Source organism: Lissotriton vulgaris, chromosome 1_1 (genome assembly GCF_964263255.1).
Source record: "Lissotriton vulgaris chromosome 1_1, aLisVul1.2, whole genome shotgun sequence".
Taxonomy (NCBI): Eukaryota; Metazoa; Chordata; class Amphibia; order Caudata; family Salamandridae; genus Lissotriton; species Lissotriton vulgaris.
The window spans coordinates 142,380,775-142,396,543 of NC_141685.1; the positions used below are offsets into that span (position 1 = coordinate 142,380,775).

Sequence of the window (15,769 nt, forward strand, 5' to 3'; positions counted from 1 at the left end):
TATCCATAACCCCACGCTACACTCAGTTACCACCAATAGAGCTGACTCTGTGCTATGTTGGGGACGGAAACCCATTTGTGTGTTGTGTGCGCCGGAAACCCATTTGTGTGTTGTGTGCCGTATTAATTTTTTCTTCGAAGAATTTGGTCTGTGCTTAGATCATCTCCCTATGATATTGTCTAATAGCTGCCTTATATTGACTTTTGAAGGCGGGATCATAGTTTTTTCTCCACAACCTTCCCATTCTTTTACATGATTTTTTTGTCAAAATGAATTGCTCATTGACCCATGGGGCTTTAATCCTAACATCAAGTTTACTTTGTCTGGTTTTCTTTGGGTGTTGGGCTGCAACTTTGTTGAGCCAGTCAGCCCAAATCTTGTTGGCTTCTTCTACGTCATCGGTCAGGCTTGGTCCCCTAATTCAATCCTTACGTTGTCAGGTAGTGATTTTGGCCATTTATTCTTAATCCAGGTTACTTTGTGACTGGTGTGTCGAGCCTCTGGATTTTCCAGTGTAAACGGGATGAAATAATGATCTGACCATGGCATTGGTATAGGGGTCCCTACTTTTAGCTCAGGGTCATTTGAAACAAGCATTGGCATAGCCAATCGGTCTTGCCTTTGGGACCTTATAAGTGTTTAGCTATGCACAAGTTGATGCTGTTGCACCAAGGATATTGTGCTTGAGGTTCCGTGAGAATTGTAATGACGTTTTGGGTTTGATCGAATATGGATGAGTTTGGTATCTACGAACCGCAAATGACGAGTTTAGTAGGTGTACGTGTTTTCACTACACTACTCTGAAGAGTTTGTCTTATTTACGGACTTCTTCATCTGAACCCTCGGGTTCCATTTTAGATACAGCATCCATTTTGTTTCTTGCCCTCACGTAGCCGGCGAACGAACGATGTCCGCCTGATGACCCTGGGACTCCCAAGCTCTTGCGGAAGATGCATATTCCTTTGAGTGTGTCTTTATGACTAGGGGGATGACACGGCAGAAGCAGATGGCTCCGCTCGAGGCTCATCTTGCCGTGCCGGTCTATTGTTTCAGCCTTGCATGCGTTAGGCTCGAATCCTTTGATCCTGTGATCATGCTTCCGATATTGCCCCCCGCACTCTTTCCAATCTGTTGTCTGTCTTCCTAGCACCTGTTTCTGTCCCTTCTCTTCGTTCGTTTACAACCAGAATGGAATGTGCCTAATGGTGGGGTAGCGTGCTTTTACAGTTGGGAACCGACATGCTACTGTAATTATGTTCCGGGCTTCTGAAAACATGAATGCGATCCTTTTGAAGTTTACTGTGGGAACTGAGTTGTAACCTTTTGTCTGTATGTTGTGCAATGGCGAAAAGGTGTATAAAAGGAGCGATCCACTTTTTGCAAATCGAAGCAGACTCTCTGAACATACACTCTGTTGTACTTCTAGCGATTTCTGTGTCCCTGCAGTAAATAAACACTGATCTTTGACGCCGAAGGAAGTGTCCCGTGTCTCTGTGATTTGTACGCCAGAACAGGTAACCCACGAAGGTTTCAGGTGTTTTCCCCTGGCACCGCTGGGCCTTAAATTTAGCCCAGTCCTTCAGTTGGCGCCCAACGTGAGGCGACATCATGCGGTACCGGTCCAAAGCCTGACGATCGTGAGGAACTTCGTGTGAACTCTCCAAGGAAAGGTGCACCCCGCTTCATCGATCCTGTTGTCGAAATAAGTGGTCCGAAGATTTTTCCCGCGAAGATTCCCGCTTCCAGATGGCTGCGACGGACTGATGCCCTGACTGTCGACCTGTTTTGGCGCCTGGCGTAGTCCTTTGTACGGCGAGACGATAGACGGGCCTTCCTGGTGACGCCATTGTTCTTTCAGTTAAGTATTTGTGGGTCGCTCCCAGTCCTTAGGTTTTGCTTTGTACTCCGAAACTTGGTTGTTGTTGTTGAAACTTGGTTGGTTGCATGGTTCCATTGCATTTGTGGTTCTTAGTTGTTGATTCTTAGTTGTTGGGTTTTTCTTTGACGATTGGAATTGCCAAAAACCGAGGGCCTCGTATTTTTGCGAGGATATCGTAATTCGATAACCCTTGAAGTTTGAAACTCGGTTAGTGTGCAGGATGCCTGGCCGTAGTATTTTGCTTGGTTTCCTTAAATGTTGCAACAAGGATTCCCGGTTGGAGGACTCGTGTCCGATACCTCCAGTTGGAACTCCAATTTATGAGCTCTATAGTCGACATGGAGTGGGCCCCATTGTATATAATGAATTCTGGATCCGTTTTACGAAGAAAGATGGTGTCCTTAGTTGGCCACCCCATGGTAGTTTTGAAACTGAGATTCTAGATAATCTCGAAGCAAAATTGTTTAAAAAGAAAGCGAGGCCAGCAATGTTTGATTCCTTTCGGTTATGGCGCAAAGAGGCCAGACAGAAAGAAATCAAGCTGACTAAGAAAAATAAGAGAGAGGGTATCATTACGATGATGCAAGGTGCAGAACAGTATCAGCGAGATAAAGCAGAGAAGGATAAGGAAGTTTCTACTAGACTGCATTGTATGGCGGTGGATAAATGTTATCCGGTTTTACCGTCAAGTGCAGAAAAGAAGGGAGACGAATTGAAAGAGGATCCTCTGTTATCTTATTTATTAAAAAATCACCACCCCCTTATGTACAGGGTATTATAGCTCCTATAGTTCCTCCTGTTCTCCCGCCTGTTGTTCCGGCGGCTGCTGGTCAGCCCGTAGTTGGTCCTGTTCCTCCGAATCCCCTTGTTCCTCAAGTCGGCCCTGTTCCTGTACCTCCTCCTCTTCCTACTGCTCCTACGTTTACTCCTAATCTTGTTGCCCCTGTTCTTCTTTCTTCTTCTCCTTCTGTTCGTAATCGTGTTTCTACCTCTGTTGCTACTCTCTATTCTCCGCTTCTCGGATCGTTACTTGAATCCGATGTCTCTGAAACTCCCCAGAGACGAAGTCAAATCGCTGGTGGAAGGGAGAGTGCGACGCTAGTAACTATGACGCGTAGGTGGATTAGACACCCTGCTAGGTACACTTCGCGCATAGTTTGATACATTCTCTCAATTCAACGAGCCCACACAGAGATTTGTGTTTGAGGAGATGTGCAAATCACTGAGAGAAGAGTGGGATGATGATGAGTTAGATATTTCACCGCCCGATTTGACTGAACTTCAGAGTCAGTTTTCGAACGGTATGATCGTAGGTGGAGATGTACGGCATGCATTAGAGCGTTTGTTAGCCTTTAGGTCCACAGTGCCTTCTCGAGTGTCGTTTGATAACGACTCAGATGACCCAAAGGCGAAACCTGGTCAGTATCCTATGCGAGAAGTTCCCCCAGTGTGGATTCCAGGTGATGCTACTGTCAATCCTGCGATTTTGCCACACTTTCAGAGGGTTTGGATACACCTCCCATGGAAGCGATCAGAAGTCTTGCAGGTGAAGCAATCTTTGCCTGACCCGCGGAAGAATCCCGCAGGTTATTACAAGGAGTTATCCCAACTCGTGGATGCTTCTATTATGAACCTTGCTGATATTGACATGCTGTTTGGTAATGTCGTACCGCAACCAGTTTGGGCGAAAATTCGCCAAGAGAATCATGCGGCCGAGTTAGGTGGTGATTGGGCTGCACTTGTAGCGGCTGATGGACGGAAAGTTGGTGGGGCTAAGCCTGAACAGTTAATTACGGCTCTGCCCCAACAAATTATTACGCTCATGAAAACGCTTATGCCAGCGATGAGGGTGAACTGGGATAAATTGTCTGCTTGCAAACAAAAGAAAGACGAGAGTGTCTCCGATTTCTTTACTAGGTTTGAGGAGGCATTTATCGATCATAGTGGGCAGGATATGAGCACTGAGGGAGGTCAGCGGTTGTTTGTCGATAAGTTTGTGTTAAATCTGTTACCTGAGTTATGTAACAAATTGAAAAATTCCAAAAGTGCTTGGGCTGTCTCAACCACGGCTCAAATATTAGCAACGGCTCAATATTATGAGAGTAGGGAAAAAGAAGAGAATGATCATGCAGACAGGAAAACGAAGGAGCTTAAAACTAAGGTTTTGTTACAGAAAGCGTATCCCCCGCGCTCGAATCAAAATGATTCGCAACAGCAATATCGACCACATGCGCAGTCTTCTAGGGTGCAGTCGCGCTCTGACTCCTCTGCACCCAGATCTATGCTTGGGTATAATCAGTGTGCATATTGTAGGGTTGAGGGCCATTTAAAGTTTAATTGTCCTGCTTTACGTGACCGTAATAATAGTGTTTCGGCCCGTTGAGGTTGTAGTGGTCCTCAGCAGGCATCTCGAGGTAGAGGTCGTGACACCTCTCGCAATCAGAATGAGCGTTCTGCTCCTTCATCGGATGCGAACAATTGTTTCGATCAGCGAAATACATCGTCTGGTAGATCTGCGCAGTATCATGTGGATGACTATTATGTTGAGCATGAGATTGGTGCAGACGATAATTACTAGGCCAGCCATAGACAAAGAGAGGGAGTAGTATCAGTTCCGGTTGATCAGAGTGGGCCTTACGTCGCAGTTGCCACATCGGGCGTAGTTGAGCCTTTTCTGTTGGACACTGGTGCAACAAAAAGTTCCATCATGCATTCGAAACTCCCTGGCGCACCTTTGTCTGGCTTAACGAATATTTCCGTTGGATTATCTGGCGCCCCGGTTAGCAATCCAGTTTCTAGCCCTTTGTCCCTTACGATCGGGCCACGTGAGTTAGAGGCTCCCTTGATTTTAACTACTGGTTGTGGTGAGAATTTATTGGGTCTGGATTTGTTAAAGCGGTTATATGCGACTTTGTATTGCTCTCCTACGGGAGTGGAGCTTACATTAGGTAAGAGAGTGATCTCTCCTATGTACTTGTTAACCGATAAGTTCCCGCCGGAATTGAGTTCCCTTCCTGAGTTTTTATGGGCAGTAGGTCCCAACGATGTGGGCCTATTAGACATACCACCTTATGTAATTCAATTGAAATCAAATGTGAGGTTGCCACGTATTCCCCAGTATCGTATCTCTCTTGATGGTGAGCGAGCGCTCTTAGCGATCATTTATGATTTGATCGAAAAGGATGTCATTGAAGAAACTCGGGGAAATGTGTGTAATAGTCCTGTGCTACCCATTTTGAAACTAACTGATCCATCCAAGCCTCCTGTGTACCGTTTTGTAATTGATTTGAGAGAAGTGAATAAAATTGTGATCCCACAGTTTCCAGTGGTGCCCGATATTACAGCTTTGCTGACCCTGATTCCAGCCTCTGCCTCCTGGTTTTCGGTAATCGATCTAAAGAATGCTTTCTTTAGCATTCCGATCGCTGAGGAAAGCAGAGATCTATTCGGTTTCTCATTAGGTGGTCGCAGTTTCCGGTTTAAACGCGCACCACAGGGCTATTGTGAGAGTCCGTCGATTTACATTCAGGCCTTTAAGAGTCAACTTGATTCGTTTGTGTTACCCACGGGTGCGGCCTTGATTCAATATGTTGATGATCTGTTAGTGGCTGCTGACACTGAGCAAATTTGCAAAACTGCTACAGTATTGTTGTTACAGCATTTATGTAACTTACATCACAAGGTGTCACCTTCTAAGCTACAGTATTGTTGTCAAGAAGTAACCTATTCAGGTCACTTATTGTCAAAGGAGGGAAGAAGGTTGACCCCAGAAAGAATAGCAGCGATTGCTCGAATGACTGTGCCAACAACTCAGAGAGATGTACGTGCCTTTCTAGGTATCACGTCATACTGCAGGCAATGGATTCCAAACTTTTCACTGTTAGCGAAGTCATTGTTAGCTCTTACGTGCAAGGATGTCCCGACTCCTTTGCCATGGACTGAAGATTGTCAGAAAAGTTTTTCTGAATTGCGTGATGCGTTGTGTTCGGCTCCTGTGTTAGGTACTCCTGATTACAGTAAGCCGTTTACACTATACGTTCACGAGAGAGAAGGCTGTGCGTTAAGTGTCTTGACGCAACAATTTGGCGGCAAGCAGCGTCCATGTGCATATTTTTCTTCAACCTTAGACCCAGTAGCTAGAGCGTTGCCGAGTTGTCTAAGAGCAACAGCGGCAGCTGCGGTGTCCATTCGACAGTCCGCAGGTCTGGTCATGGATAATATGCTTACAGTGATGGTTCCGCATGCAGTTGACACTCTTTTGAATCGGACAAAGACTCAACATCTGACGAGTGCAAGGTCGTCCGGTTATGAGATTACACTTTTGGCAAGTCATATACAGATAAAACGTTGTAATGTGTTGAACCCAGCAACATTGTTGCCGATCAATATGGAATCGGGTGATGTAGCGCCACATGATTGTTACTTAAGAACTGAAGAAGAGACGAAGGGTCGTATTGACCTGAAAAACACTCCATTGGTAGATCCCGATGGTACTTTGTATGTTGATGGTTCATGCTTCAAGCTGCCGAATGGTGATGTGACGACCGCGTATGCTGTAGTGACATTGAGCACGGTTGTGGAAACTGCAAGACTGAGTCAGAATTCAGCACAAGCGGCAGAGTTGATTGCGTTGACGAGAGCGTGTGTTTTGTCTAAAGGAAAGCAAGTGAATGTGTTTACTGATAGCCAGTATGCATTTGGCGTAGCGCATAGCTTTGGTCGACTGTGGAGAGAAAGAGGATTTATGACGTCGCATGGCACGAAGATCCAACACGGACAGCTTGTGAATGATCTTTTGGATGCACTTACATTGCCTAAGCAGGTGGCAATCATTAAATGCAGCGCGCATCGAAAGGTTACAGATGATGTGGGTCGTGGTAACGCGTTTGGGGCTGAGATTGCTAAGGAAACGGCCAAGAATTTGATGAGCCGAATGTATGTTACGAGTTCAGTAAGATGGCCGGCGGAGACTGGTATGTGTGAGGACACAGTTGAGAGTGTGAAAACGATTCAGAATGAGGCCACTGAAACTGAAAAGACTAAGTGGAAAGAAAGCACGGGGAAGTTAGACACAAATGGATGTTGGGTTGATTTGTCAGAATATCAGAGATGGATGTTACCGGATGCATATGTGCTTGCCGTTGTCACTATGGCCCACGGCATGTCACACATTAGCGCGAAAGGAATATGTAAGTTGTTGTTTCCTGTATGGAAGAATGATGGGATTGCTAAGTGTGCTGAGAGAGTGGTTAAGAACTGTATGGTATGTTTGATGTATAATCCTGGCAAGGGCACCCCCACTCCAACTGGTCATTTTGCTCCTCCTGCATGCCCCTTTGATGTTATCCAATTGGACTTCATCCATATGGAGAGATGCAATAATCTAAAGTATGTGTTGGTTGTGGTTTGCGCATTCTCCAGATGGATTGAAGCCTACCCTCTTAAGGATAATACTGCCCTGTCCACAGCAAAAGTTCTGCTCAAGGAATATTTCCCCAGATATGGCATGCCACGGATCGTATGGTCGGATAATGGAAGTGAGTTTGTGGGAAGTGTGATGAAGAGTGTGTGTAAGGGCCTGGGAATTCGCCAAAAATTTCATAGTGCTAACCATCCCCAGTCGGCGGGTTTAGTGGAAGGGTACAATGGTACTCTGAAACTGAAACTTGCTAAAATTCAAACAACGACTGGTTTATCATGGCCTGACACATTGCCTTTAGCTCTTCTATCGACCAGGGCGACTGTGCACTCTCGAGTAGGGCTTAGCCCATATGAGATTGTGTTCGGCCGTCCTGCGAACATTTGGGGAGTTCCGAGGCCAAAGGAGTTTGACAGTCTTGAGTATCCAATGTTGATCGACTATCTTTATGATCTGACTGCTAAATTGAGTTTGATTCATCAACAGGTTTTCGAGGCTCTACCGGCACAAACAGAAGGACCTGGTCATCGGCTCCAACCTGGTGATTGGGTGGTAACCCGCAACTTTGGAAGAAAACGTAATCTCGAGCCAAGGTTTGTGAGACCCTACCAAGTTTTGTTGGCAACAAGGACTGCAGTTCGGCTGGACGGCAGAAAGCACTGGGTGCATGCCACCCATACAAAGAAAGTTCCACTTCCTTTGCCAGCAGACAATTGGATAAAGAAAGGAGTTGCCCCAACTGAGACCGATACCATTTTACACTATGTGCCATTTAGTGATGCTCAACTTGTAGAGAACAATTCAGCTCGGTTAGATATACCTGTTGAATCATCTGAAACTGTACCTTTGTCTTCAGCATTGGAGAATTCAAGTTCTGAACTATCACCTGAACAATCGAACACTGTTTTGCCATCTGAACCGTTGTTTGAAGAGCAAACTCGACCTGGAAAACGTCGATATTTCCTTCGATCGCGTGTTAAGGACAAATAAAATTTCCCTTCTATTTTTGAATGTACATTACCCCCCTCACTGTTGCTATGAACTTTGTGGATATTTTGGTTTACATATGACGTATGTTCCTCTTTTTGTGCAGCTAGGAGACCTATATTAAAATTGAATGTTTAATTAATTAAACCTACCATCTGGGTTGACCGTAAGGCCGTGTGGGTACCTACTTCTGATTAGCAGGTTTCTGACACTAGGTCGGTTACTTTTGTCGGTTTCTGGGAACTCCTGGGAATTGATAATCGCTACTCAGAACGAGGTGCGTCAAGAACGTTTGCGGACGGTCTTTAGAGGATGGAGTTCTCTAAGCTGTCGGAATTCGAGAGGATGTCGGCGCAAAGATCCAAATTGCACAAGATTTTGCGAACAAAATGTTTTTTACTTCAGGTTCTCATGTTGCTCCTAACTGTTTCTATGCTACTGGTGGGTGGAGTGTATTTTGGGATTCAGTCGTTATTGCCTTCCATTTCACCTACCCCTCCTTCTCATAATCTGAATTCTGTTCCCACTATTTCTCCACATTCCTTTCATCTTCTGCCCCAACATGAACAGGTTAGACGTGCGGAATTCATGAATAATTCCTTTGTCCAACTTCTGCATCAGCATCAGTTGGTGATGAACACTACCAACTGTTGGGTGTGTGGGTTAATGCCACATACCATGGATAAGGGTATTCCGTATTTGGTTCTTCCCTATAGCTCCCAGGGGTCAGCTCGAGCATTTCAAACTATGTTCCGTAGTGCACTAGATTCCTACCCCCGTCGAGAGCCACGCTCCACAGACCTTGGTCCCGGCCCGTACCACAAGTCTTTGGCGATAGCGATTGCTGATCTAGATAGAGATATTTTCGATGCATCGTTTATTCCAGAGGAAGAGGTGCGAGCATACAAGGATCTGAGTGAGGCTGAGTATAGTATGTCAGTGGATGATAGACAGCTTAAAAGCTTGTCTCCGATCTGGATGGTACCCCACCTAGGTCATTTTTGTCTGCAAGGTCTTGGTCGAAATCCGAGAGCTCAGCTTGGGAAGAGTGCTTGTACTGAGACGTACGTTTTACCGATGCTCTCTTCCCCTGTATTTCTGACTGCCAAGGGTACCTATTTTGTCTGTTATGATCGCGCTTATACGTGGTTGCCTCGTGACTTCTCGGGCACCTGTTATATCGCGAATCTTTTACCACTGACTTTTACAGTCGCCTCAGATTATCACAAGACTAGAGTTGTGAGAGGCGTTATTAGCAAAGAGGACACTGCCGGTCAAGAAGCAGGAGACTTCTTCAAGGGTTTCCTACCGTTTTGGGGACCTATGGTCAACAGTAGGAACCTGAGACAGTTGACTCGTGTGGTGGAATCGACTGCTAATATAACTGCGAGTGCTCTTGGTAACCTGACAGCAGAGCTTCAAGCGGATAGACTTATGACATTACAGAACCGAATGGTTCTAGACGTTGTTCTCGCAGATAGAGGTGGTGTGTGCAAGGTGATCCATTCGAGCTGCTGTATTTTCATACCTGATAACGCTCAGACTGTTTATCAAGCCATCTCGAAGTTGCATAAAATCTCCGAGTCCATACACGTGGACGAAGGTGATTGGACGCTTCTAGGATGGTTTTGGGGCCTGATGTCGACTTGGGGTTGGAAGATTCTGATGATTGTAGGGGTTGTTGTGACGTTTCTGTTCACGTGTTGTCTTTGTGTACAGTGTGGTCCTGCCTTATGTAGCCTCTGTGCTACGACGTGTATAAGAAGGCCATCTGTTACCAGAGAGACATTGATGGATAAGATAATGTTCCAGCAACATCTGAACGATCTAATGAATATCGATATTGATTCTGATGTCGACTAGTGCTTGCCTACATGAGGGCAAAAAGAGCGTCTGAGGCTCCGTGAGAATCGTAATGACGTTTTGGGTTTGATCGAATATGGATGAGTTTGGTATCTACGAACCGCAAATGACGAGTTTAGTAGGTGTACGTGTTTTCACTACACTACTCTGAAGAGTTTGTCTTATTTACGGACTTCTTCATCTGAACCCTCGGGTTCCATTTTAGATACGGCATCCATTTTGTTTCTTGCCCTCACGTAGCCGGCGAACGAACGATGTCCGCCTGATGACCCTGGGACTCCCAAGCTCTTGCGGAAGATGCATATTCCTTTGAGTGTGTCTTTATGACTAGGGGGATGACACGGCAGAAGCAGATGGCTCCGCTCGAGGCTCATCTTGCCGTGCCGGTCTATTGTTTCAGCCTTGCATGCGTTAGGCTCGAATCCTTTGATCCTGTGATCATGCTTCCGATATTGCCCCCCGCACTCTTTCCAATCTGTTGTCTGTCTTCCTAGCACCTGTTTCTGTTCCTTCTCTTCGTTCGTTTACAACCAGAATGGAATGTGCCTAATGGTGGAGTAGCGTGCTTTTACAGTTGGGAACCGACATGCTACTGTAATTATGTTCCGGGCTTCTGAAAGCATGAATGCGATCCTTTTGAAGTTTACTGTGGGAACTTAGTTGTAACCTTTTGTCTGTATGTTGTGCAATGGCGAAAAGGTGTATAAAAGGAGCGATCCACTTTTTGCAATTCGAAGCAGACTCTCTGAACATACACTCTGTTGTACTTCTAGCGATTTCTGTGTCCCTGCAGTAAATAAACGCTGATCTTTGACGCCGAAGGAAGTGTCCCGTGTCTCTGTGATTTGTACGCCAGAACAGGTAACCCACAAAGGTTTCAGGTGTTGTCCCCTGGCACCGCTGGGCCTTAAATTTAGCCCAGTCCTTCATGCTGCATAACTAAATACTTATAAGGTTCCAAAAGAGAGACCTATTGGCTATGCCAATGCTTGTTTAGTGTTGCACTGGTGTTTCCTTTGGTATAGTGCTATAAACTGTATTTTAAAATAGGGTAAATATATTTAATCAAATAAACGTTGCCTGTGCAAGATCGTTTCCTACTGTCTTTGTAGTGTTGCTCTGGTGTTTCCTTTCTAATTATTAAAAAAAAAAAATTGTCAAGGATCAGAGCAGCAGTGGAAATATACAGCGAATCATGCACTCTAATAGTGGGTGTAAAAATATCATCAATGTTGTGCATTGGCATGCTAAAGGCACCATCTATGCATGTTTGTAATTCTGAGGAGATATGATATTATTCTATTCTGACTCATGTTGCTGGCGAAGCCTAGTACGAGTCTACACTAACTGTTTATTGCTCATTTTAAACTAATAAACAGATTGAATTGGAGGACTCTGAGACTCTGAAAATGCATCTCTGCCACGGACGAGACCTCTCTGGTTGTTTACTCGGAAGCAGGAGCAAATCTTGCAACAATACCTGAACTCCCGACAGTCATCTTCAAAAGTCTGAGTATAAAACAAGCTTGCAAAAACTAGTTTCTTTACAGGTGCTTGGTGTCCTAGATATTCATGTTTGCATGCGTATCTGTGGTGGCTGTCCTTAAGTGGCATGTTGTTAACTATTCAAAAGTGCACTCAAAGCGAGCTCTGGCTGATGCTTGCGCATCCACGGAGCCATCGTTGAATGAACAGGTTTTGTTTAAGTAAAGCGCATTCAAATATTCTCCCAATAGATGTACGTGCATCAGTGGTAGGAGCAATCTTTGATGAGATTTGTTAAAGCAAGTGCCATTTGAAGATGCAAGTAGTTCCTGCGTGCACTTGCGGCACGTTAGAATGTCAGCGTGCGTGCGCTCGCAGTCAGCTCTTTTTGGAAGCATACACTCATGCTTGTGGCACTCCCCTCCGTGCTCCTGCAAGGCGGAGTAAACGAGACCTAAAAATGGCATCCTGTATGGTACCCTTTACATGGGTGCTTGTGTTTATCAGTTGTTTCAGTTGCATGGCCTCCATGTCATGAATTAATCTAACTGCTTTGGTATTATCTGGTTCATCCAGATGGAAGTTAAAGTCCCCCAATAATGTAATGGAGCTCTTGCTGGCCACCATGTCTGCTATTAAGCTGGGAAATTCCTGTAGGAATGTAGTGGGGGGTCCTGGGGGTCTATAGAGCAATATGCCTGAAAACGAGTTAGTAGCCGATGTTTTAGGCTGAATTGTACAGTTTCACTGTTGGTGGTGGTAATGGACGATATCATGCATTCATAGTCATTTTTGTAAATGATTGCTACCCCGCCTCCCGTTTTTCCCATCCTATCTTGTCTTTGGATAAGGAAATCTGGGGTTAGTCCTTGGATGATGTCAGGGGCGGACCAGTCTTTCAACCACGTTTCAGTAACGAAGAGAATGCAAGTTCTTCATTCTCTATTAGCATTATGATTTCTGTGGTGTGTGCTGGTAAAGGATCTACTGTTAATAAGTCCCATTTCCCATTGCTCATTCCTTGTGAGCCTATCTAGTTGCAGTGGCCCTTCAATCTTGCCTGAGCTAAACTTAGTCCGGCAGATGGGCATGACATCTTCTTCCCTATCAAGCTTGTTGGCGCTAGAGTCATCTCACAATGGGCTCTACCCGAATATCTCAATGAGAGTAATACTGCTCTATCATATGTGATGAGCTTACCGTTTTCTGGGACGAATCCGCATGGTTCCTTGCCCTTGACCATGTCCGGAAGCAGATGGGCTTGCCTAAGGCACTCCCGCAGCGTGACACTGCGCGTCGGTGCTGCGGGCACCATAAGTAGGCTTTTGCTTAACTACTAGAGCGCTGACCTGTCCCTTGCTCCCCACAAGGGCGAGTCCTCTCAGCTGTGCTCACTGGTCCTGCCCCGCCCAGCTTCTGTTCTACTGTTCGACGTAAGTAAGTTAGGCTTCCCCACAGTAAGCATTCAATTCAATTTCAGTTTAAAAAAAAATTTTATTTCAAAAAGCTTTAAATTTAAAATGCGATTGTCTTAGAAGCGTTCAGAGTAATTTAAAAAGCGATACATTCAATCATTCAAAATAATCTGGCCTAAAAAGACTGTGCAAACAAGCAAGTTCTCAGTTAGTATTCTCTGGTACCCTGTGTCTGACCTGTGTCAGTTTCTCTGATTCTTCTTGTTTCTCTTGTAAAGCCATGGCAGCTTCTTGAGCTGTGCAGGGTGTGAGCATCTTGAAGGGCAGCCCCAGCTCTACCACTCCCACTCCCCCCAATGAACGTGCTAAGGCTTAGCAAGGGAAACAGGAAGGATCTGATCTGAGCCTCTTGTCACCATACATTGGGAATAAACAGACTCGCTGAAGAAATGTTGCAAAAATGTAACTCGCTCAGTAACCAATAATGACTCAGCGAGCCTGTCTGATCTGACACTTCTGGAAAGTTAGGGAAGGATTAGCAGAATGAGCAGCTTTTACTCCCATGGGACCACCGAGAGTAAAGGCGATACAGCGGCCCCGGCTCAACCCCGACCCCCTTTTGGAGAACATGGATATACATATGTAGCTGGGGCGGTCGCAGGGATGATCTAGATCAGTGATACTCAAAGTACGGCCCGGGGGCCGCATAAGGCCCTTCAGGTCTTTACTTGCGGACCCCTAGGCAGCAGAAGCACTGGGCTGCTGTTTACTCGACTCAGAACTAACATGAAAAAGAAACGTACATATACAGCAAACACTTATTTAAAGGTTAATTGCAGTTAGGAAAAAGAGGTAACTAGGCCTTCATCTTTAGGAACACCTTCAATCTTAAAGACAGCCACTAGATATACATGCTTTGTTTCCCCATCCCAGACTTAACACCCCCGCTGGCATCAGGGCGGCCCTCGGTGACACCATAGACCAAACTTTGCGGCCCCGGGGAAAATGTTTGTGAGTGCCAGTGACCTAGATCAACCAAAGGCGGACGTAGTTAGACACGAGGACGAAACAGAAGCATGCATCTCTAAAAGGCTCAAACAGGAACCAATGAAAACAAGCATTAGCTTAGCCAATAGGCCTTGCCTTTGGAACCTTATAAGTGTTTAGCCATGCAACAGTTGATGTTGTTGCACCAAGGATATTGTGCTGGATAACTAAACACTTATAAGGTCCCAAACGCGAGACCTACTGGCTATGCCAATGCTTGTTTACCTGATGGGCATTGGCTGACCGCTACCTGGTTACTGAGTCCCTAGTGAGGTTGAGACATATTTGGGGGAGTTTCAGACTCATCAGATGATGCTGTGCAGGCCCAGGCCCAGGTACAATGAAGCGCAGTCAGTGGTGACTGGGAGTGTGTTCTTTCACTTTTAATTGATGTGGCTTCCCCCCTTTACTCTGGTGAAAGCCAAAAACGGAATTCAAGTCGATCTTCTTATCACACAGACTTTTCAGGCGAAAAAAATGCAGCATCAGATTGGTAAAGCGGGCACTTGGGCTTTTTTGACGGTTTCTGTGTTCTTCGGATCCCGCCAGCGGCCCAGTGGGTGCCTGAGTGGCCTTTCTGGAGGCAGATGGGCCTCAATTACTACTTCCCTTTTATCAAAGGACAGAGGTGTCACTCCCTTTCTCTCACTGGGGCCGGCCCATTAAGTTATGCCTATTGAGCGGGGGCAGGGGGCCAGAGCAAAAGTGGGCTCACTTGCATTCAGGTGTGTTTCCCCACAGCCCCCCCCCCCCCACTTTTTAAAAAATAAAACAACGCCGTAGCAGTGTTTTGCAAAGGCAAAAGGCAAATGTGGGCCACTTTTCTTTAGTCGTGCCAGGGCCGATTTTGAATCCCAATCCAACCCTGAAAAAATTTCAATGTTTGCTGCGGCCCAACTATACCAATGAGGGTCAATGAACATTGTTGATACAAAATAATCATCGATCGATGCGGACAACATCAAAGGAATCCCGGACTGCAGGCTTGAGACCCCCCAGCACCAGACACTCGTTCTACCTCGTGCCCTCACCTGGGGTTTAAAGTGGGTGCTGTGCTCCCTGCTGCGGGTGCTGTGCTCTCTGCTGCGGGTATTGTGCTCCCTGCTGTAGGCGCTGTGCTCACTGCTGCGGGTGCTGGGCTCCCTGCTGTGGGCGCTGGGCTCCCTGTTGCGGGTGCTGGGCTCCCTGCTGTGGGCGCTGGGCTCCCTGCTGGGGTTGCTGTGCTCCCTGCTGTGGGTGCTGTGCTCTCTGCTGCGGGTATTGTGCTCCCTGCTGCGGGTGCTGGCCTCCCTGCTGTGGGCGCTGGGCTCCCTGCTGGGGATGCTGGGCTCTCCAAGGCCTGAGCTTTCCAAGGCCTTTGTGTACCCAGGGACTGAACTATGAGCGCGGGTTAAAGAGGGACCTAGATGGACAACTGCGCATGCGCTGGGGATAGACACAGCTTCCCACAGCGCGGGTTAAAGAGGCCTTGGGTTAGGTTAACTGCGCATGCGGAGCGCGAGTTCAGCAGGCCTTGAATTAACAATTGCGCATGCGCTGGAGATAGACACCGCGGGTTACAGAGGCCTTGGGTTAACTGCCCAGGACATGATAACAGACACTGCCTCCCGCAGCAGAGCTCTGGTTTCAGACGGCCAATGGATGAACTGCGCATGCGCCCAGGACAAACACTGC

The 15,769-nt window shown here is 46.4% G+C and overlaps 1 protein-coding gene across 1 annotated transcript in view; it reads left to right on the forward strand.

Annotated features, from left to right (window-relative positions):
• LOC147737824 (uncharacterized) overlaps nt 1-15,769 on the forward strand; it is a 56,640-nt gene that overhangs the window by 26,443 nt on the left and 14,428 nt on the right. The window lies entirely within an intron of this gene.